Here is a 23,914-nt window from a genome sequence, read left to right as displayed (position 1 = left end):
CAGTAAAAAAAAAGGTTCATAAAATGTCTTTGAAAAATACTAGCTGACTGTGCAATAACCACTCATTTATATTTTAATAACAATGATAGCGCTTTCTGGGAGTTATTGTCTACCTGGTTTTGAATTGGAAATAATTATTTTTATCTGCCTCAATGAATTGGCTCTGTATGGAATAAAAAGCCAATATCTATACTCTGATTTTCTCTTAGGGAAATGATTGTGTGTCTGGAATGTGGTTTGATAGCAGAGGTTTGTGATATATATTGTGTGTGTATAGTGGTGGTCTTTATTACTGTTTGTTGTAGTGTGGCTTGAAGATAGCATATGGTGAATCTAGTGCATGGAAAAAAATACAAGTAAACTTATTTGCTTACACTATGCCAGGAGCAGGCAATTATTTTGGGCAGAGGGCTGCTTACTGAGTTTCGGCAAGGCATCGAGGGCTGCATGACAGGCAGCCAGGGGCAGAAAAGTATTAACTTTTAAATTTTTTAGGAACCCCACGGGCTGGATAAAATGGCCTGGTGGGCCACATCCGGCCCGCGAGCCGCATTTTGCCCACCCCTGCACTATGTCCACATTATTCAATAACTCTTTTTTTTTCCATGTCTGCCATTGAAATGTGAAGTACAGAGAAAGGGTATTTGCAGGTGGGATTTGATGGTTTCAAATAGCATCAAGATGAAATAACATTGGAAACAAGCCAACCTGAAATGTTGCAATGCTGCAGATCCCCTGAGCTGTTGTTTTGCTGGTTGGGGTCACAGTCACACCAACATACACAAAAAGCTTATATTGACTACAGCTAACAAGTACCCTCTGCACTCTGCCCCTAGGTACTTCAGACGGGAAATAAGGGAATATCCTAGGCTGATGCTATGGACTACTGTTTTGCTACTGCCACTATATACCTCTGCATTCTTTGTCTGTCGGAGAGAGACTGTCCTAAGAAGTCACTTCTGCCATTTATCCAGCATCTCAAAGGCCACTTCATAAATTGCTTCTAACATAGCCATGGACCCTTCTCACAATTTCTTTGTGTGGAATGAGGACAGAAAGATGCTGGTAGTATCTTCCTCAATTTCTTATCTTGGAATTAAACACTTGTACCTAACAGAGGACACTTTCTCCCCTTTTCTGTAGTCTGTGATCTTTGTGTTTTCCCTACAATACTTCAGTCACCCAGAAAAGGGAAACCAGAATTAATCAGAGTGCAACTGCAGTCTGAGGTAACTTGAGGTCACTGATAAAGATCTGAATTTTTTAAATTTTTTTTTACAGAGGGATTTGTTGGGAGGGGGACAGACACTACATATAATGTTAGAAATTTAGGACTTGTTCATTTCCAAATTTCACAAGGTTATAGCCACTTGGGGCTTTCTTCTACAGGTGTTCAGATACCAAGAAGTACTTTTGCTGTTTTGGGGCTGAGCACATTGACCTAAATTTTCAAAAGTAATTAGTGATTTGCGGCATCCAATCTGAGACCTTCATTTTAGAACCTGCTAGTCACTTCTGAGAATATCAATCAGTTTAGTGATTCTGGAGAAAAGTTCACCCATTTTTTTACCGAATAGCATAGTGGAAGTGAATAGATGAATTACAATTTTGAAAAATTCTCTCTCCTATATGCCAAGAGGTATGTTAAAAATTCACTAATAATTTTCATGTGTGTTTTATATTTCTAAATCTAATCTTTAGAGTACAACTTTAAAGTCCTATTATTAGTAGGAATATTGGTTCTACAGGCCCATCATTGTGTAAGGCCCTTTCTCAACTTTAGGACAAAGATAAATAAGATACAATTTGTTCTATCATTTCAAAACATTTAGAAACATCCAAATAATGAATGAAATGAAAATATACAGTGCTTTTTTCTTCTATACAATTATTTGACAGAACTACAAACGTGCATCTGTTATGTCTAAAAGAACTGTACCTGCTTAAAATAAATCTGTGAGCCAGTTAACTGGGACAAGTATAGTTGATATTTATTTGAAATATAAAAGACATTTTACATATTATGATTTTACATAATATTCTGCAGTGTTCCATAATTATCTGTCAGAGCTACGAAGTTAACATTTTTACAAGAGCTACACCATAATAAAGCATTGCTGGTATAATAGCTATTGAAACGTTCTCTCTGACTCTTCTCTAGTTAGAAGTATAAAAGGCATTGAATATAACATGATAGAATCAGCTCTTATAAGTCCAAAACATGTTTAGCTGAAGAAGAAGAATGTTTGAAAAGGATTACAAATTGAAATAGGAAGTATGTTGTGCCAAAAAATATTGTACTTAATATTGCTCGTGATGTTGGCAACACACTGAAATAGATGTTTCAGACAAAAGTTTCGTTTGTTTGGGGTGGTTTCTGTACATTATCATCCTTGCAAATACCTACCTAGAAATGCTTAGGAACGTGGGTTAGTCGATGGACGCACCTTTTATGTTGGCAATTTTGTGAAACTGACACCTGGACAAACAGTTGAGCAGTCTAATCTGTCATCAGTGGTGGAAGCCAATCAGAAAGGTCAACAGTACTGTAGACAGTTGTAATACTTCATTTTAATAATATGGTTTTAACTCATTTTTTTCTAAGTTATAGGAGTCATCTGACTGACACATATTTCTGGAGCATTGTTTTTGTCTGTGTTTCACAGAAGACCTGGGTAGGACAGGTTAGGAAAATTCAGATGAAACATTGGAATTTAGTGACTTACTATAGTAAAAATTTTCTATGGAGATGGTTCCATTTTGCAGAAGTTTCATAGATTCAGAGATGTTAGGGTCGGAAGGGACCTCAACAGATCACCGAGTCCGATGAGTGACTGGGTTTAGATGACCCCAGCTAGATGCCTATCTAACCTCCTCTTGAAGACCCCCAGGGTAGGGGAGAGCACCACCTCCCTTGGGAGCCCGTTCCAGACCTTGGCCACTCGAACTGTGAAGAAGTTCTTCCTAATGTCCAATCTAAATCTGCTCTTTGCTAGCTTATAGCCATTATTTCTTGTGACCCCCAGGGGTGCCTTGGTGAGTAAAACCTCACCAATTCCCTTCTGCGCCCCCGTGATGAACTTATAGGCAGCCACAAGGTCGCCTCTCAACCTTCTCTTGCGGAGGCTGGAGAGGTCCAGGTGCCCTAGTCTCTCCTCATAGGGCTTGGCCTGCAAGCCCTTAACCATATGAGTGGCCCTTCTCTGGACCCTCTCCAGGTTATCCACATCCCTCTTGAAGTGTGGCGCCCAAAATTGCATGCAGTACTCCAACTGCGGTCTGACCAGCGCCTGATAGAGGGGAAGTATCACCTCCTTGGTTCTGTTCGTCATGCATCTGCTGATGCACGATAAAGTGCCATTAGCTTTGCTGATGACTTCGTCACACTGACAACTCATGTTCATCTTGGAATCCACTAGGACTCCAAGATCCCTTTCCGCTTCCGTGCCACCAAGCAGGTCATTTTCTAGGTAGTAGGTATGCTGGACAGTTTTCCTCCCTAGGTGCAGCACCTTGCATTTCTCCTTGTTGAATTGATTCTGGTGTTTTCTGCCCATATGTCCAACCTGTCCAGGTCTGCTTGTAGTTGTTCCCTGCCCTCCGGTATGTCCACTTCTCCCCACAGTTCAGAAAGAACTTTGCATCATTTCCTTCCGGCTACTTGATAACCTAATATGTGGCCTGCCCTATGGCTGGAAAAACCCAGGCCCTTCAAGGGCTGTGACACTGAGGCAGTCTGACAAGCAGACTGCCCCAAGCCTAAGGTCCCAGCTTACTCATTCAGGACAACATTCCTTCCTGCATTCACAATCACTAATAAGTTATTCATATATAGGAAGTTCGGTTTCAGTGGGTGCATCTACATGTGCAATTAGCACAACTCAATAAACTTTGGCATAGTTGGTGCTGGATTTGGCTGCTCCCATGCGCAACATATACACATGCACCTGGGACTGCAGCTGGTTGACCCAAGGTGGAGCAGATCCGGGCTGGCAGAGGGCTTGAGGGTGGGGTTGGGCAGCCCTGGGCTCCAGGTTGCAGCATCAGGCGGTGGAAAGTCTGGTTGGGGCACAAGGATGCTACAGTGCGGGGCTAGCCCCAGCCAGCCCTGGTCACCATCTACACCTGCATTTCGGCACACTAAATGACTCTACCATAGGATAGTACTTGTCCCAGACAGTGTTATCCTACAGTGGAGTTAATTAATTTACTGCACCCTAATATGGACACACATGTACATGGCAACACTTTAGTCAGCCCTGCTGTGAAGGGCACATGTAGATGCACCCAGTGTGACTTACTATGGACCAAGAAACTGTTCTGCATGAGTAAGGCAGATATAATCTTGTCTTAAAGTGGCACACTATGGGCACATCTACATGTACCCTATGGTGATATAGCGATGTGCTACATCGCTGTACAACATGGCTAGGGCGATGTAGCAATCATGTGTCCATACATGATCACCAGCTATGTCTCCGTAGTTGTACGCTTCCCGGATATAGTGTGCTGCTACGGCAACATAGCAGCAATTTACCCGTGCACTGTGCACACAGCGTAGTAACCACCCATATGGCAACGTGTAGATGCACCCAATGACTATGGTGGAACTGCTTACAAAAGGAAAGCAGGATTCTGTACCTGGAATACATACCCTGATACAGTTTCCTACAATGAGTAGGAAGATATTATTATTATGCATTGGGAATTTGAGGAAGGCTCATAGCAGATTCAATATGTTTCAATACATGTTTCACATTCAACAAACCTGATTTGTACTACTGCTTTGTATCTACAGTATATTAGAATCCTTCTTAAAGTTCATTGATTAAAAAGTGATTCATGCAGTTCTATCTTAGTGATTGCATTTACAAGCATTATAACTATAATGCACAAGTTAAGCGAAGAAGCATTGTGCATCTAAGTGGACACCTATGTAGAGGTGTGATTCCATCTGTATACACATTCAGCATTCAACAGGTGGCACTAGAGAGCCAATAAATGCTTCTGTTCCCTGCCTGGGAACTCCTGGGCATGCACTATTTAAATATGGAATCACAGTTCCCACAAGATTAATCCTCTAATTGCACTTCATGACCCTGTTCATTCAGGACATTTGCATGCACTATTAATTAGGATTTCTTTAAAAATACCCATTGTTTTCCATTTCCTGCACATCAAATTACCCATGGATGGCTTAGATAGCAATAGCATTTTGAAGGCAATATGGGTTCCAATACCAGGATATTATATATGACACAATTTTAATTTCAACAAAGATAGTCCTTGCAGACAGAGGAAGGACCAAGGGATGGAAACAAGGGGAGAGGAAGAGCTGTAGAGGCTGAGGAAAATGTAACCATTAAATCCCTTTGATTTGTTAATCATCTAGTTTTTAACCCTCTGCTCGGCAGAATTAAAAACATTTGTGGGATGCTTCTAACCCAGAGGCATAACTGGGCAGTTCTGCACCCTCAGCAGCATCAGTGATCAGGCCAAGCCTGTGGTGGCTGCTATTCTTGTGCCCCTCCCTGGGCTGGTGCCCTGGTTGCCCCCTCCATCCACACCTAGTTACACTACTGTTCTCACTTTTTGAAGCAGCATCTAAGCAAAGCATCCTTTTCTTTTAATCTTTCTTTTTTGTAATGCGGTATCAGTCGGCAAAAGTAGTGGGCTTTATATATCAGAACAGGTTTCAGTCTGTGTGCAGTACAATTTGTGATACACACAATTGGCTTGTCAACTCCCAGCTCCAATTAGTTTCCTTATCATATGATGATGAGAAAAGGTAGTGGCTAAAGGAGTTACGAGCTGGTTTTCCCATGTCTTCTCATGCTATGAAATATTACCATTTTGGAACAAACGCAAGTTATTTCCTTCGCAATTACAGGAGTCAGTGGGTGCGTCTACAGGTTCATTAATGCACTGTAGTTACTGTGCATTAAGTTTAGTTCTTGCATAATCAAGCACTAAATCAATGCGTAGTAACTGGCACTACTGTGTAGTAGCAACGGCGCATGGGTTTTTAGTGACGCTAACTGCATAGAAGCCTAATATTACTGCACAGTAGTGTATTAACATGGGTTTTGTCCTGCACACTACTGTACAGGACAAATAGTAGCCTAATGCTACTGCACAGTAAGCATCTCGTGTAGACACACTCAGTAGGGATATGTTCTTTAAGCCAAATGGCAAAAGGTGAGGGGTGAAATACAAGGAGTGGAACTAGGAAAAGGGGTTTAGGCTTCAGAAGGACTGAGGTGAATGATGGACCAAAATAGAGCAATGCTGGGAGACAAGCATTTAGATAGGTATCTGGCTGGGGTCATCTGAACCCAGCACTCTTTCCTGCTTATGCAGGGGGTCGGACTCGATGATCTATTAAGGTCCCTTCCAAGCCTAAATGGCAGTAGGGATGCTCAAACTAAAGCTTGTTCGACAAGATTTAGTTCAAGCACCCCCACCACCAAGCCTAACATCTATGAATCTATGAATAAGCGGTAGCATGGTTTCTCAACATGTTTAGTTCATGTACAGATACACATGGTTGAAATTACTTGTTGCTAATGGAATGAGGGAAAAGCCTGAGATGAATCTCTTTCTTTTTTTCTGATATTCCTCTCCTTTCCTGCCATCCATTTGCAGCTAGTACAAGAACAGTCCAGAGTCTTCAGGAGGAAAGAATGTAAGAACATAAGAAATTTCATTTATTAGGTCAAACCATAGGTCCATCTTGCTCAGTATCCTGTGTTATGCAGTAGCAGAGAGTGGATATTGAAAGGGAAAGTGAACAGGGTATGACCAGGGTTTTTCCCACTGTTCCTGTCTCACTTGCAGCCTCCAGCATTTAATAAAATAGTTTTGGTGACATTTGCTAATTATAAATAAAACTGCTCAAGTTCGTCTTTTTTGGTTTCTTGTAGGACTTCTTGAAAATGAATGTAGTCATTTTAATCCAAGAGCTTTTGACCCTTCATTTTCATCCATTATTTCTCTTTGCATCTGAGGACTGAACAAGATCAAATTCTCAAAAGAGCATTGGGAGAAACTGGATATTCATGTCAAATTCATAATTTTGATGCAACTTCATATATTGCCCCACATGGACTTAAAAGCATCAAAAGGGCTGAGGTGGAATGGATCTAAATTACATGGTTTTCTTTAAGCAACATAGGTTTAGGACAGTAGTGAACAGAACACACATTTGCCCTTTGGTGGGGTGGGCAAACCTAAGAGTACTTTTACATTTGCTCGGGGGCTGGGAGGCGCAGCACTTTAATTAGAGCAGCAAAGCGCTGCACCATCTTGTGCATCAGCATCCCAATGCTTCAAAATGGCAGTAGGGGCGCTCAAACTAAAGCTCGTTCGACAAGATTTAGTTCAAGCACCCCCACCACCATTTTGAAATGCAGGATACATAAGATGTGGGAGGCAGCTGAAGCATGGTAATTACCACGCTGCAGCAGACTCGATTAATTGAGTCTGCTCCGATGCGCTGTAATTGCACCATTTTGGAGCAGCCTCTGCACTCGTGTACAAGCACCCTAAGATTGGGTTCTGCCATTTTTAAACCAGTCTGTGCGCCAAACCTCTGTTCTGTTCTGGGTAGACTAGTTTCCAATCACTTATACCGGTAAAAGTGTAATGTCTGTACCCTGTCCAGTTTCAATGGAAAAGTACCTTTCAGTGTGAAAATGTTTTGGCTGAATTTGGACATAAATAACTGTATTGTAGGGTCTATAAGGAATAGACCTTCATTAGTAGGACACCAGCAACTTGAGTTGTGTGGGTTAATTTCCCTAGTCCTGGTTGAACTCATGCTTTCCCTGAATGCCACTTTATCATCCCTGGCAAAGATTTTATTGTTGACCTTCCTTAAAATATATCTGGCAAGCAACCTTTTTTTTTAAGCCTGTGCCACCAACCTTTCCTAAGTGTTCAGGCATTTTTCGTTGATATTCTTCTATGTGCATTTTTGTTCAAATGGTTCAACAGAGTTTCAGCAGTACTTTATCCTGACCTGCATCTGTAGCTTGCTGTCACACACACAGCTGCTAAGTAGGTTTTAGTGCAGATTAAGGAGGAAAGGAATTCTGTGTACACCTCTTATAAAAACATTAACAGCATATTGCTGGATGGAGTTTCAAGTTTGATAAGAAACTGAGTCTTAAGTTGTTAAGGGGTTCATTGCAAGTGCCTTCCACTGTTTTGCTTGTACACGAAGAGAAAATACCCACGTTTTTACTGAACTAAGATCTCTAGCTTGGCCTCTATAAAATAGAGTTTTTGTTTGGGATGTTATAATACCTAAAACCCCATATGTGTTAACCTCCAAAACCTTAACTCTGCTTTCTAGTGATGCTTTGTGATAACCATATATGCTTAAAATTGAAGCATTTTAGTGTTTATGGTGCCAGATTAGATGGACCTGGTTTTTGATCTCATGTTAAATATTTTCATTTATTTCTTCCCATTGCATCACTACAGAGTAGGTTAAGGTTGTTTTGATTTATTAATTGTGTGTTTCTTGACTAACATATAGATTTTTTTACCTATAATTTTAGTTGTCAGTTTCTTGCTTTGCAGTTAATTACAAACCCCACATAATGCAGGTTTTTATCCTTAAATTACCAAACTGTACCTCTGTTTTAACACAGGTGTTTGTCACAAAATTTCCTTAGGGTTTGGAAAATAGTTAAAATGTCATGCACCATTGCTAAACACTGAAATATTTGCATGCAACATTTTGAATGATTTGAAGTTATGTAGGCTCAACCTTAATTATGCTTAAAAAATTTAACTTTTAAAGGAAAGATTTGCTGGTCTACCAAAGCGGTGAAAAGGAGCAAAATTGCATTGGCTGATTAAATTGGGTTTACATTTTACAGAACAGCATGTAGCATAGTGTAAATTTAACCCATAATTTGCAATTAACTTAGTGGTTTGGAAGGACATATTAGTGAGACCAGAGTTACTAGGTCCCATTTTCCCTCTGTACACTGTAAGGCATTCCTTTGCATCCATCCATTTCCCTGGCAGTGCTATCTCAGTGACTGGCAATTAGGGATGTGCAAAGCTCTGGTAGCTGATTCAATTGGAAGGAGATTCGGCCTGATTCGGCAGCTGAATCTCTGAATCTGAATTGAATCAGGAGACCCATTAAAAGGTCTGAATTGATTTGGAGAGATTCAGCAATTTGGAAGGCTTGCAGGAAACAGAAACTGAGAAGAGGGAGAGGGATGGGGTGATCTTCCATATATGGAAAAGGCTGAGAGGGGGGGGGGGGGGAAGATTGCTCTGATATTGACATTTTTAGCTGGCCAGTGACTGTGATCTTTATCTGAGTTCCCTTCCAATCACAGTGCTCTGGGGGAGGGACATAGAAGCAACTTATCAAGCTGTGTCTGAAGTGATTTGTGCTTTTGGTGAGCTGTGTCTCTCTTGGAGCAGCAGCATCTGAAAGGCTCTGGCTTACTAGCTAGTTTCCCTTCTTGTAAGTTGTATCCAATCCTTTCCTACTTACCCTTGCCTACAATCCCTATTGTTATCCCTATCCATTCCTTTCAACTTATTCTTCCCCCCAAATCCTCTTATTTGTTCTTGTTAGTCTGTCTTGATTCTTTCCCCCCAAAACAAGAAATCTGTTTTCCCTGACAGTGTGTCATCACTGTGCAGGAATGCACTACATATATTATACACACACACACACACACACACACACACACACACACACACACACACACATTTCGCAGCACACCAGACATTATGAAGCATGCTGGAAAGGCAGGTGCCAGGTCTTCTGGCAGGGGAGGGAGAGGAGGCAGAGGGAGAGCTGCAAGTTCCCCCTGCCCCAAACATAGATGCACCCTCTTTCCTTGCAGCGATGAGTCTTCTGCTGCCAGTGGGAGCAAGGTGGTAGCAGTGCATGCACCTGCACCACCACCACTAACACCACTAACCAGCAGCAGCATGATACTCTCCACTCCAATTTCAGTTCCCAATGTGAGCTTTCCAGTGCCAGAGGAGCTGGATCTGGAAGTAGAGGAGCTGAGGGCCCTAGTGAAGGAAATTCTGGGGAAGGAGGGGGAATCTGAGTTTGAGAGGTGTGGAGTACAAAGTTCCCCTAGAGGCAGGTCTCCTTCTCTGGAAGGCACTTCGGAGGAGATTGTGGGGGCAGGTGGCTCAGCTCCTCCTGTTGTTGTCCCTCTGCCTGGTGAGGAGGGGGATAAGGCAGGATCCCCACCCTCAACCCAGAAGTGGGTGTGTCGTCTAGTTTGGGATCATTTCGAGGTGGCAAATGATCCTAGGTATGCTACCTGCCAGCACTGCCGAAAGCAGATCAGCTGGGGCAAGGATGTGAAACACTTTGCCACCACAGCAATGCTGCTGCATCTCAGGAGGCAGCACCCCCTTACCCTTGTTCCTCCTCAGCCTGGCACCAGTGGGAGCATGCCCCCAAAAATGTCCCCCTCTTGCTCCAAAGCCCCTGTGCCCGGGAAGCAGAGTCAGGCCACTCTGGACTAGTGGGGGAAAGGCAGAGACAAAGAGAGTGCATTCCCAAAGCAAGAGAGGTCACCCAGAGCATTGGGGAGATGCTGGCTCTGGATGGCCAGCCCTTCTTCTTTGTTGAGCATCCAGGGTTCAGGCAGCTCATGGTGCTCATGGCCCCATCCTACCAAGTGCCCTCATGTACCACCTTTAGCAGGATGGTGGTACTGTCCCTGTATGAGACATACAGGGAGTAGTTGAGGGAGGAGCTAGGGAAGGCAGGTCTGCAGATAGTCTTGCACTTCACCTCAGACATCTGGAGCAGCCAGGGTGGAGATCATGCTTACCTCTCCCTCACAGGGCACTGGTGTGATCAGTCAGGGTGTTGGTGGGCTCTCCTTCAAGTGGAGGTGATGGATGGGTCCCACATGGTAAGGGAGATCATGGTGGCTATTAGCCTCATGCTGCACCGGTTGCTCATTTGGCAGGGCGAGCTTATCCGTGGGTTCATGTGGCACACAAATTCCACCTCATAGTCAGAGACACCTTGAAGGGGGACAGGGCTCCCAGTGATGATACCATCACTACCAGCCAGCTTATTTCAAAATGCAGGAAGGTGGTGGGCTACTTCCACCGGAGCATCAAGGGGGGCAAGATGCTGCAGGACAAACAGGTAGAGCTGAGCATCCCACAGTACAAAATCATGCAGGATGTGGAGACTTGGTGGGACTCCACATACCTGATGCTTGAAAGGCTGGTTGAGCAACAAAAGGCCATCCATGAGATGGTCTTGGTCAGGGAGATTGGGATCAGCGGCCCCCTTAACAAAACAGGGTGGGATACCATCTCCCAGATCTTGGTGGTCCTCAAACCATTCCTCAAGGCCACTGAGAACCTCAGCGCTGGCGATGCCCTCCTTAGCTAGGTGATCCCTCTAGTGAAGGCGCTTGAGAATGAAATGAAGAAATTCCAAGGGATCTATGTTTCTGGCTGGGGCAAGCTGCTTTCACCAGAGGTGCAGGCACTGGTGAAGCAGCTGAAGAAGGGCATAAAAATGGCTGGATCCATTGCAGTCCAGTACGGTCCACGTGCTGGTGGGGATGTATAACCCGAGGGTGAAGGGGAGCATCTGCAGCAGCAAAACCCTCGATCACTGGATGTAGGTGCTGGTGAACAGAATCAGAGAGGCAGAAGGGCAGAGGTGGGGGGACGTGGAAGAGGGGGATCCACTTTGGGAGGGGGTTCAATGTTGGGGTCCAGCGGCACCAGACCCCACCATCAGGCAGGTAGCATGGAGGCCTCAGTGGCTACCTATCTCGCCAAGCGTGTGGAACTGCTGCACTGCAACCCCTTGGCCTATTGGGCAACCTGCAGCCAGGTGTGGCAGGATCTGGCTACGGTTGCCCGGGAACACCTGTCCTGTCCACCGAGTAGTGTCCCAAGCAAGAGGGTGTTCAGCATTGCTGGTGATGTTGTGACACGCCACCACACCTCCTTGGATCCTGGTTTGGTGGAGGAGCTGGTGTTCCTGAAGGTGAACCTCCCACTGCCGGGGTTCCCCAAGCTCCACGTGCAGACAGACTGAGTGCCACCCTCCTCACTCTGCACCTATTTGCTTTTATTTCCTTTCAGAACCTTGAGGTGCACTTTCACAGAAACCCCCGCACCCCCCTGCCTCAAACATGGCAGGTCTCATGCCCACGTGAGGCTGCCACGCTGCTGCATTTGTCCCGCTCTGTCTTAATACACACAAGTGATATGAGTTTTGCTTTCAACAGCTTGAGGTGCACTTTCACAGAAACCCCTGCATGTATCTCCTTGAAACTTAACAGGCTTCATGCCCTCAGAAGGAGCTACCATCCTTGCTGTTTTCATCCAAATCTGCAAAAAAATGACAACGTTATAGGTATTTTAGTGATTCCCCATTATAGTTTATGGCCAAATCTCTGAATTCAAATCGAAATGGGACAGTAATTCGAATCACCAAATCAAATCACTGCCCCTCCAAATAGGCTGAATCCGAATCCAAATCAAGTACTTGCTGCTTCACACAGACCTAATGGCAATGCCACTGGGAGGTGTTAAAGCATGGATGTCCAGATAACACGCGGCCATGAAATCTTTCAAAAGCGGTGAGAATTGCGCCAAGTAGTTTGCCAGTGAGAACTCTTGACGGGTATGAGCAGTCTTCTTTCAGCAAGCCAGAATGAACAGAACCGTTACATGAGAGTTACCTGCAGAGGAAGGTTGGTGGTTGGTTGTTACATCTGGGATCAAAATAACCCCAGTTATGAGTTACCTGAACCATTGGTTTCAACTTTTCTTAGGTGTATATAACACCTAGATACACCAGTAATTATTAATTTGATTATAAGCTACATGTGAGATGGCTAATTTTCATATATATCCTGTGTATAAGATTACAATTAATTCTAACAATATGAAATGTTTTTAGAGCCTGTCTAATTCTGTTTTTAGGCTCCTTCAGGACACAGATAAGTCTCACATACATGCTACATTTCTTAAAGGACCTAGGTTTTAATTCATTTTAACATAGAAATTAATTAATATATTTACTTGTGAATTTTCAGAAAATGCATGCTGTACTCAAGGTATAAACTCTGCAAGGAAAGATGTTCTGTATTTTGTTCCTAACAAAGCAAAGTTGAATTACTGCTTTAATTGCAAAATGGAATTGAGGCTTAATTACTGAGTTACAGCTAGGCTTTGTGACCAGGGTTTCTTATATAGAAATGTATACCCACACACACTTGGGGTTGTGTATGGTAGTGTGTGTGCTTTTGGTTGATGTATATTGTGTTTTTATATGGGCATGATGGCCCCTGTTGTTCTGGCCATGTGCTCAGCACATGGCAAGCAGGGGTCTGCATCTGGGTAAGTAAAACCCTCTGGACTCATTGGCCAGAGGAAGCAGAAGATCCTCCAGGCAGATTGGTTGGGAGAAAGATTGGACTGTGGCATTCCCTGACTGGACAAGGCCGGGGGTATGTCATGCAGGAGGATATAAGGTGAGCTTGGCTGGTTCAGGGAGGGAGAGAAGCAGCTAGGGGCTGTTGAAGAGCTAAGTTTCTTCCGAGGGAGAAGGAATTTGCAGGTAGCAAGATGGAAATTCAGGTAGAGGAGAGAGAGGGAGAATTGTCCCAGTGTCTGGGAACTCCTCTCTCCTTTTCTTCCCCTGTTTTTTGTGGTTTTAAGAGATTAATACTGGGGAAGAGAGTATTGGTTCCTTGGGTTGGCTGGCCAGGAATTAGGCCTGGCAGTTTTAAACAGAGTTGAAACCTGAGAGTTTCTGATCCTGCCAGCTTTGTGCTGGGTTTGATATTTGCAACATTTTTTTACTCCCAATGGAGCTGTGGACCCAAACTACCTGCAGCCTAGATCTAGAGAAAAGGCCTGGCTTTTCCCCATTTTTTTTTTTCCTTTGGATTGTCCTTTTGCTCCAGTCAAGCTGTGTGGTTGGGCCAGTTGTATCCATTAATCAACCTGGTTTCTTTTGGAGTTTGTCTCACAGTTTCATTAATCCATATAATCCAGCCCAGAAGTTTTGGGGTGCATGCATGCTGGATGGAGCTGCAGTCACTCCCCACATACACACTCAGGCTCTCCGTGGGAGCAAAGAGCAGCATTCTGCCGCTTTTCCAGGAGCAACGAGGGGCCCCTGGCAATTCAGAAGGACCCATGCTGTCAAGCAGCTCCCCATGGCTCAGTGAACCCAAGTTGCAGCTCAGCACTCTCTGGTGTGGGCCCCCTATCCAGCCCCTTGCTGAAGGGCAGGTGTAGGGGTGCAGCCCCCAGAACTGCCTGTTGGGAAGCCCCAATTCCCAGCCTGCCTGGATATGAGTGAAGCCTTCCCAGGAGGATGCCACCTATAGACTTTGCTCTGTAGTTAATAGTGTTTTAAAATTATATTTAATGTTCTCTTTTGTTTTGTTTTATTCTCTGTAATAAATTTGGGTTTTTGTGTTTATACTGCTTGTGAGAGAGGGGGGATTGTTTGTACAGGATTTCCCCACCAAATTAGTATTCCCAGGTTTTCTGGGTGGGGGCTTGAGCCACAGGTATAATTTATGAGGAACCCCAAAATTTGAACCCGTCCCTTTTTGCTGTGGAATGGTGGCCCGGCAAAAGGATTACATAGATATTAGAAAGTGCCTTTTAAATTAAATACAAACCTGATACAGGCAGGTCAGTGGGACTTTTAATAGAACCATGCTCTTATTTTCAGAGACGCTCCATCTTGAAGTGTCCTGAGAGATAAAACCTATCATAAATCCCGATCAGGATCCTACTGGGAGCTAGAGCCAGCCATGGAAACAATTGGAGAAGTCAGATGTACTGTGAGAAGACAATGATGTCAATGGGAAACATCCTTTCACATCCTTCATTAGTTGTATGCCTCCAAGTCTTCCTGTGAACCATGGTATAAGTCTTATAAATTACTTTCTCTCTCTCTTTTTCTGCTTCTAAAAAGATACCTGCTGTCTTTGCAATTGCCACAGCCAGTCCTCCAGTATAGTACTTTGTCCACAGAAGCTTCATTTTGAAAACCGTCCCTGAGGGAAGAAGGAAGAGAGAGCTGCTCTCTAAGCACTGGTTTGCCTTTTCATCTTATATCCTCTCCTATTAATTTAGACCCAGCTTCCTTCAAGGACCCATTCGGGGAGGGTAGGAAGACAGGAAAAATGTTATGAAAAAGAGTACCTGTTGGGAAATACATTCCAAAGAGGTAAGGAGAATACAAGTAGGCTAACAACAGAGGCAGGGATAAATGAATGAACCAAAGTGCCCAAACCAACTCTTTGTGTCTTTTCTTTATGTCTAGATTTCAGAAGTATGTTTTAATTGTAAAAGCAGCCATTGCTTTGAAGCTGTTGTTTTTCACCTGGTTGCCTGTCATGTCTCTTAAATGAGCTGTTGCTTTAATCTGACATTTTGCACTGGACTTTTTTGTTCTGTGAATGGGTTCTCTGGGGGGAAGAGGGGCTGTTTTTTAAATTGCTCTCCCTTGAAAGCTCTCACCTTTCTCCCTTATTCACTCAAAGTAGTTCTCATTTAAAATAGTTTTATATATATATATATATATATATATAGTGCATATATATGCACTATAATCACATTTGTTACCCTTTTGGAAAAAGTCTTCCCTGGAAGCTTCTTGCCCACCTAAAAAATCAGAAAAGTAAACAATGGCTTAGTGAAAGATACACCAGCTAGACGATGCCTCCAGCAAGTATTTCTCAGCTAAGTGCTTCTTTCAGTGTTGCAGTATCTGCAGTCCTAATAAAAGTAGGCCTTATTGGTGATACTTGTGTCTTAAAGATTGTTGGGGGCATCCGCTCCGTCACTGGAGTAGATTTTTACATACCCAAAAAGATTAAGAAAAATGACTTATTCCCCTCCACCCCCAATATTAATAGTTTGAAAGGGTTGGAAGGAGTGATTTGTAAAATAAGTCAGTCCATTCCTGTCCTGCAAAGCACAGAAGCATGTGCTTAACTTTAAGCATACAATTAAGTGTTTTACTGAATAGGGATGGGCTTAAGCACTTTGTGAGTTACTTTACTGAGCTAGAGACTGAAGAATTATGTATGCCATCGTAACCAGGGACTCTGTCTGAGTTCTGGGTGTAAAGGATCTAGCCACCAAGAAGAGTGTCAATAGAGTGGATGAAAGGAAATAATTGGGACTAACGGGTGAAACTAGCAAAATTATTACTCTCTCAAGGGAAATGATGGCTGTTATTGTTTAGGTCATGCAAGACTAGACTGGTCAAAATACTATCAAATCACTGTCGGGAATAATTCCTTGATGGCTTAGTGCAGTGAACTGTTCCATCACCATTGTTTAGCATCTTCCAAGAAGGGTGGTAACCTGCTACACACCAACGTGTAGCTATGCTTTTTTCCATTTTATTTGGGCTACTGGTTTTCAGCAGATGCTTTTTTTCCTTGTGACTATACAAGAAGGTTGCTTATATTTGTTATGAAGTTCATTGTATTATTAGACAATGATTGAATTCTGTGTGCGTTGGTTACCTTAAAAAGCCTACTTTCCACTTGCTGCAATACAGTAACACTTGCAACAATGTCAATGAAATGTAATATACTGTATGTGGTCTTTAGGCACTCTGTCAAGGCATGAAAACTGGAATGAGACACTGTGTTTCAGCAACTTGCTGAAACATCCCCTGAAACAGGAGACTATAATTCCTTCAGCTAATAAATGCTTGTGAAACTCTTGTATTAGAACAAAGCCAGGAAATTTTGTGTAGATACCAAAAGGAAGACAAGGAGGATATTACCTGGAGCTTAATCTGAGAACCCATAAACTCTGGGGTCTGATACAGGGCCTACTATTCTGATCTCTGAAGACATGACACTTAAATTTCTTGAAACAAATCTGTAGAATTCATTTTTGGCAACAATTATTTATCTATATTTTAGAAGGCATATTAAAGTAACAGTTCCACCAGGTGCAAACACTGTTGGCTAAGAAGAGGTCAGAGTCCTGGAAATAGAATGAAGTTGAAAACCAAATGAGGAGAGAGAAAAATCAGTAGCATTTCTAACACAATCTAGTTAGGAAAAAGCATTTTTTCTTCCGGTCCTGAAAGAGCAGAAAATATCCATGAAATATCAGCAACCTGATGCGTCGGCAATAAACATTCATATGTGGGGACTGTACTTAACTATTCCAGAAAACATGACAAAGTATTGAACGGTGAACTATCTCTGTATAAGAGTGAGTAAACTGATGAACGCTTGTATAATTAAGGTTAAGGAAAAAGCCTTTTCTGACAAGTTTGCTAGAAAAGGTGTACCCTGTTGACTAACAAACTTGTAACTGAGCATCCATCCTGAACACACACATTATTGCTTCAAAAGGTGTCATTGGTAAAAATCAGTCTTTTACTTAGTGGGCACCATGTTGCCTGACAAACCCAGTGGAAATCCATAGCAATGAGTCAAATTTCATGGGGTTATAGCAGCATCTGGCCTGGTGACTGCAACTTTGGCATTATACCTACCAGGAGATTCTTATGAGGATCTCCTGTCTTTCTGAATTATAATATTAGTTTTGCCTTTCCTCCTTCTGCCTTTTTTCTTCTTTGTATAATGGGACCCCCAATAGTGTTTTTTTTTTGTCAAGTCTTTTTATATAATTAATTTGGCAAGCTAGTGCAGTGAAAGACTGCTATTGCTAATTAACAAGGAACCGATAGTGCTAACTACCAGGTACTATTCAAACATCGTTGTATAGTTCCACAAGTGCCATTCAGTCTTTCCTCCTTATTTATTATTCATGTTACATCAGTGCCTAGGAAGCCTAGCCATATTAGACACTGCACTCGTGCTGTGCCATACTTGGCCTTTTGCTAGGTAAGATGTGGATGGCTGATTTTACCAAGTATTGTGGAATGTTTTGACTTAATCCAACTTAATATCATGTGCAGCTTTAAAATCATGCTTTAGATACTTGAGTGTGCGTAGTATTTAATTTTGCCTTACCTACTTAAGAGTATACAACATTCCAAACAGAAGATGCAAGGTAAATAACACTCAGGCAAAGTCCCTGGGGCTGATCCATTCAGTCGAACACCAGGCACTCATCTCTTGCCAACACTTGGGGTAGCAACGTGAGACACCAGCCCTGAAGGCTGCTTTAGAGGGGGGCTAGAATGGCAGCCCCTAAGAAGCCCATGCTGTGGCAGCAGGAGCAGGATGTGGGGAGACTGTGCCATGGCAGCAACAGTCAGGTTCTCTGAGCATCCAGGGTCATGTAAAACTCTCTAGGGTTTGGTTCTCTGTTCTCCGGCATTTCTTCCCAGGGCGCAAATATTGCTAGATACAACTCTATTGCTATTGGTGACAAGAAGAAGGTGCTCTTCAGATCTTAACTGAGAGGTGAAGGTGCAGGTAATAGCAATGATGCACATGAGGCCAGCTTGAACACATTGACAGCAGCACCTGATAAGAGTGTAGATTTTTATAAGAAGACAAAATTAGTTCAAGTCTTTGCCCAGTGCAGCCTTAATGTAGGGATAAATGGTGCCAATATTCATGTGACCTATGACTTCACTCAAAACAGTTTGCAAACCTTGTATATTTTTACTTGAGTTAATACATTGCCAGATTAATAATTTAAAGGTATGCTTAAATCTTTTAGATACGTTATATGCACACTGAGGTTAAAAAGGCATTGATTAACCAGGTTTGTCTTTGCTAGTGGTGGCAGTTCTGCATGGAAATAACAATGCAATAACAATATGCCCAGTGGGGAACAATGTAAACTGCCCTGAAATCTAACTGGGACTAATCATGCCTTTTCATTAGTCATATTTTACTAGTTGCTGATCATATCCCAAGTCCAAAGTCATGCTTAAGGGCAAGCCATAGCTAAAGACTTTTAAAGCAAAAGGTCCTTTCATTAAGGCTTATAGAGAGAATCTAAACCTCCACACACTGTCTCTTACAATCTGGAACAACTGAAGAAATTCCTGCTGACCTAAGGAATGCCAATATTGTCACAATTTTTAAAAAGCGAAGTAAGTCTAACTGTGGAAACTATCAAGGTATTGCCCTCCTTTCCATCGTGGGGAAGATGCTTGTTTGAATTCGGTTGAATCAGCTGCTCCCTCTTTCTGAGGAAATCCTTCCCAAGTCTCAGTGAGGCTTCGGACCATTGAGAGCTACCATGGACGTGATTTTTGCAGCCCACCAGATCCAGGAAAAATGCCAAGAACAACACCTGGAACTGTATATGGCCTTTATCGATTTGACCAAAGCCTTTGGCTCCATTAACTGTGAGGCTCTATGGAAGATCTTAGTGAAGTTTAGCTGCCCAGGGAAATTTATTACCGTCCTAAGACTCCTTTATGACCAGATGACTGCCTCCCTCCTATGCAGTGGCTCTGCTATGGAGCCCTTTGTCATTTGACCTGGTGTCAAGCAGGGCTGCATGATCACACCAGTTCTGCTTTCCATCTTTCTAGCAGTGAAGATGCTCATCTGTGGCCATCTGTCACATGGCATTGGCATCGAGTACAGGTTGGATGGGAACCTTATCAATCTCTTCTGCCTCCATGCCAAAACCAAAGTTACATATGGCCTTGATGGTGAAACTTCAGTACACTCATGATTGTGCTGTCATTGCACATACTGAGGAGGACCTACAAAAAGTACAAATGGCTCTTAACTGCTTTTCCCAAACATACCAGTGCTTGAGACTAACCCTTAATGTCAGAAAAATAAAGGTGCTTCACCAGCTTGCTACAGGCCAATCAACTCCCCCAGCAAAGATCCTCATTGACAGACAAGAGCTAGAGACTGCTGAACATTTTGCATACTTCAGCAGCCATCTTTCAAGGGAGGCCAACACCAATAAGGAAATAGAGTATAAGATTTAATGTGCCAACTCTGCCTCTGGAAGACTGAATCATCATGTGTTCAACAGTCAGGACAGTCAGGACTCAAACAAAGCTCCTACTGTATAAGGCTGTGATGTGACCCCAACTCTTATCTACAGCTATGAAGCTTGGGTGTCACATAGGGACCACCTGAAAAGCCTGGAATGTCTTCACTAGCGCTACCTCCGGAAGATCCTTGGCATAGAGTGGGAGGATCATTGCACAAATGCCGGTGTCCTCACCGACACTAACACCACTAGTATGGAAGCGTTGATCATTCAACATCAGCTGCAGTGGATAGGGATTGTGTGCATGTGCCTGATGCATATTTATCAAAACAACTGCTATACTCCCAACTTTGCCAAGCACAAAGGACATGTGGGGCCAGAGGAAACACTTAAAGGATACTCTCAAGGTGAACATTAAGAAGTATGGCATTGACATCACAAACTGGAAAAAACTAGCCCAGAACAAGGGTATACAGCAATGCCTTATGAGAGAAGGTATATTTTACTTTGAGGGAAAACTGTCTTCTGTCATTTTTCTGCCTCTAGGGGAAGTGGAAGAAAAGGAAACAAGGCTGAGAAACCCATGGTCCAACCCTCTCTTTAAGCACCACCTGTGGCATCTGCCAGAGAGTCTGAAGCTCTAGGATCAGCCTTATTCATCAATGGGCTCATCTACAACTCGTTACTTGACCTGTGGGAATGATCATTCTCAAACGTGAGAGATTGCTGAAGATGATAGAGAGAATCTAAACTAATGTTTTTTAGCCAGCGTGCCCTGAGACCTTTTCACGGATGCCACGTGGTGCCATGCAAGCTTAGCACTGTTAGGTTTACAAACATGATACACAAGATAAACAGAGAGATTTAAAATAGAAATCCATACCTGTGGTCCTGTTGAGTTCTTTGCAACAGAAAAACTACTCTATTATTTTTCTGTAGTAAAAAAGGACTGAAAACTAAGTTGGCATTTTCCAAGTGGTTCCTCTAGTCTATCCAGGAGTGCTTTGAATCTAGAAAGGTTGAGAACTACTAATCTAAACACCTAAAGGGGACAGAGCAATTGAAGACTTGTGTTTGATTCCACATCACTGTTAATTTATTGTCCCTTTGATCAGTCGCTGGTAAAATGCTTAGAAAAGAATCCAATTTTAAAAACAATGAGCACTGAGCTTCTCGGGGGCCAAAATAGGGACTCAAAACTGATGAAGACAAACAAGTGAAGTAAATAGCAGAGACACCCTGCATTACTCCTCCTGTATTGGCTATGCACAGAGAGTCATACCCAATGTTCAGAGGCATATAAGCTGATTTACCATTTGTCATACCCCAAGGATGAGTCAGTGTATGACTTAACTGATCTGGCACTGTATGCTGTGTACTATGCCAAGTTTGATCAGACTATTTCAGTAGTTCAGCATTATAAAAAAGAGGCACTAAAGACTAAAAGTGATGTTGACTCAGCCATTTGGCTCCTGCCAATGAACATTAGTGATTCTTGAACTCTTTAGATTCCATTTCTAATGAAAATCCATTTAGAAAAAGTAATTTACATGCACTGCTCATTTTCGTATGGGGTTTGAAGCCCTCACCTCCTTGCTAAAGAGATGCAGTTCATAATGCAGGTTTTTTGTTATTTCATAATCAGTTATTTTGTTGGTCTTATGAGATAATTGTTGATATGAATGTCAACAGGATATATTTTACACATGCCAAAAGACAATGAGGGTTCCTTACATGTGGTGATAGGGAGAACAGAAAATTCTACTAGGGAAGAGGGTTTTTTCCCCTTTGAATTGATTTGAAATTTTAGCTAGTGCATCAAGAATGTTTTGATTCCACAGCTAATTCTAAAATTACCCAGTGATTGATGGTAAGAAGTCCGCAGGCTATTAGAGTAGGTGTAAAGTGCTAGGGTGAAATACTGGTTGTACTGAAATCAGTGGCAAAAAAACTCTATTGACTTGAATGGGGGGTCAGGATTTCATCCTTAAATAGCAATGCCAACTACATGGGTAATTTAGAGCCTACATTTAGATTTTAAGGGCCTGATCCACAAAAAGGATTTAGGTGCTTAATATGGAACTGAGACAGAATTTAGATGTCCAAATCCAAAGTTGCAAGCCTGAAAACCTAACTACCCGAGAGATGCCCAGCTCTATAAGCCATCACAGTTTTTGAGTGTAAAGCTTCCCAGGCACTTGGAAGCTCTACTTCTGCACAAGCACAGAAATACCTTGGTTTTGACAGAGCTGAGCAGCTCAGTGCTGACCTTGTGCTTGAGCCTGGTCACGATGGAGAAACCAGACAATCCTCCACCTTCGTTTCATGAGGAGTTCGCGACATACAGATGGTGGCACTGCTTCCTTTTACAAAACTGGCAGGAGAGGAACTCCCATTATATAATGGCCTAGTGGTATGAACTGCTTACTCAGGAAATGAGAAACTGAGGTACTGAATTGCCTTCTCTGTTTGAGGGGGTTCAACACTACCGCTCCCATGAGAGTCCTGTAATTGCCAGCCTTGAAGCTGGCCGGGGTGGGGCACTCTCCCTGCTGCCAGTCATAGCTGTGCCACTGTGCAGGAATGAATTCAAGATTCAGCGGGCCGAAGATAGGAAGTGTGAGAATGAGCCTGACTCTCGCTCAGTAGTGAGGGGATTCAGCTGGCAGGGCTCCCAGAACTGTTGCTGTGTGTTTCCCACCACAGTCACTGAATGATCTGCATAGCTGTTCCCATGTCATGGGTGCAGGAACCGAGACCCAGAAGGCTAAAATAACCTAAGACTGCACAATAACTCTTTGTTAGAGCCAGGAACAGAACTCAGATTCTCCGACTCCCAGCAGTTATGTTCAGCTGGGATCATGGTTTGAGTCCACAAAGTTATTGCTAAGTCATTCATTTTGTGGGCAAGGAAAAGCAGATCCATGGTAGATCAAACAATAGCCAGGCCTGGAATGTCCAAGGGTCACCAGCGACACGGGCTGGTCTTCCACAGGACAACTGGCGTTTATATGAAAAGTGCCCAAGTGCAATGGTGATGGCTGACAGTCTAAAACGCTACAACACCGAGAGATGTTGGAGGGGAAACATGGACTGCTTCTGCCTTTTCTGTTGATAAACGGAGGCCCCTATTTATCCTGGCACCATTCACAGACTCTACATTCACAGAATGAAATTACGTCTGATGCTGTACTCTTTCAGCAAGCTATTTAAACTGTCTAAGGGCCTCATCTTGGAGGTGCTGAGTAGTGCAGGGCAAATTTTTTTGGCATCTAGTACAGTCACCAAAAGAAGTGATTTGGGTTGACCTGAGGCTACTGTGACTTTGACCTCAATTGTTTCAGCTGGCAACAAAATAATCAAGGCTAGATTCAAGAAAGATATGACCTCCGCCTTTTATACAGTAGCTCAGACATCACTGACTAAAGATGCATAAGACCCAAGGTTAAGTTAGGAGAATACCCTGCCAACCAACCTACTGGGGTAAAGTTGGGGGAGATTACAGCTCTTCCCATTTTTTTTTTTTTTTGGATAAAAAGGTTCACTGAAGCAGGGTCTGGAACCAAAGTGTCCCACTTCCCGTGCGAGGGCCCTAACCAGCAAGTTGGAGAGCCATTTTTACTTTCTTGCTCTGTCTCAATGACCATTTCTGTATTTTAAAATTGAATGGTTCTGACAGAAAAGCCTGAGGGAGTCCTACACCAGAATGAGCTTTAGTCCAGTGGTTAGAGCTTTCTCCTGGGAAGAGAATACTTCCACTAGTGACTTTGCTGGCAGTTTTGTGAACATTGCACTTAATTGCTTTTACTTTTCTTGCAGTGGTTCAAACTTGAACGTTTTATTTGAGGTCAAATGCAATGCTATGTCTTGCAGAATGTTCTGGCGTATGAAATAAATATTTTGTGCCCTTTCAGGGAGTTAAGCCAAAACACTTTAAACTTGTCTGGGTCTAAAAGGGTATTTCTTTTGGTTAGGATGCTGAATCAGGGGG

This window comes from Alligator mississippiensis, chromosome 5 (assembly GCF_030867095.1).
Source record: "Alligator mississippiensis isolate rAllMis1 chromosome 5, rAllMis1, whole genome shotgun sequence".
Taxonomy (NCBI): Eukaryota; Metazoa; Chordata; order Crocodylia; family Alligatoridae; genus Alligator; species Alligator mississippiensis.
This window is presented reverse-complemented; position numbering follows the sequence as displayed.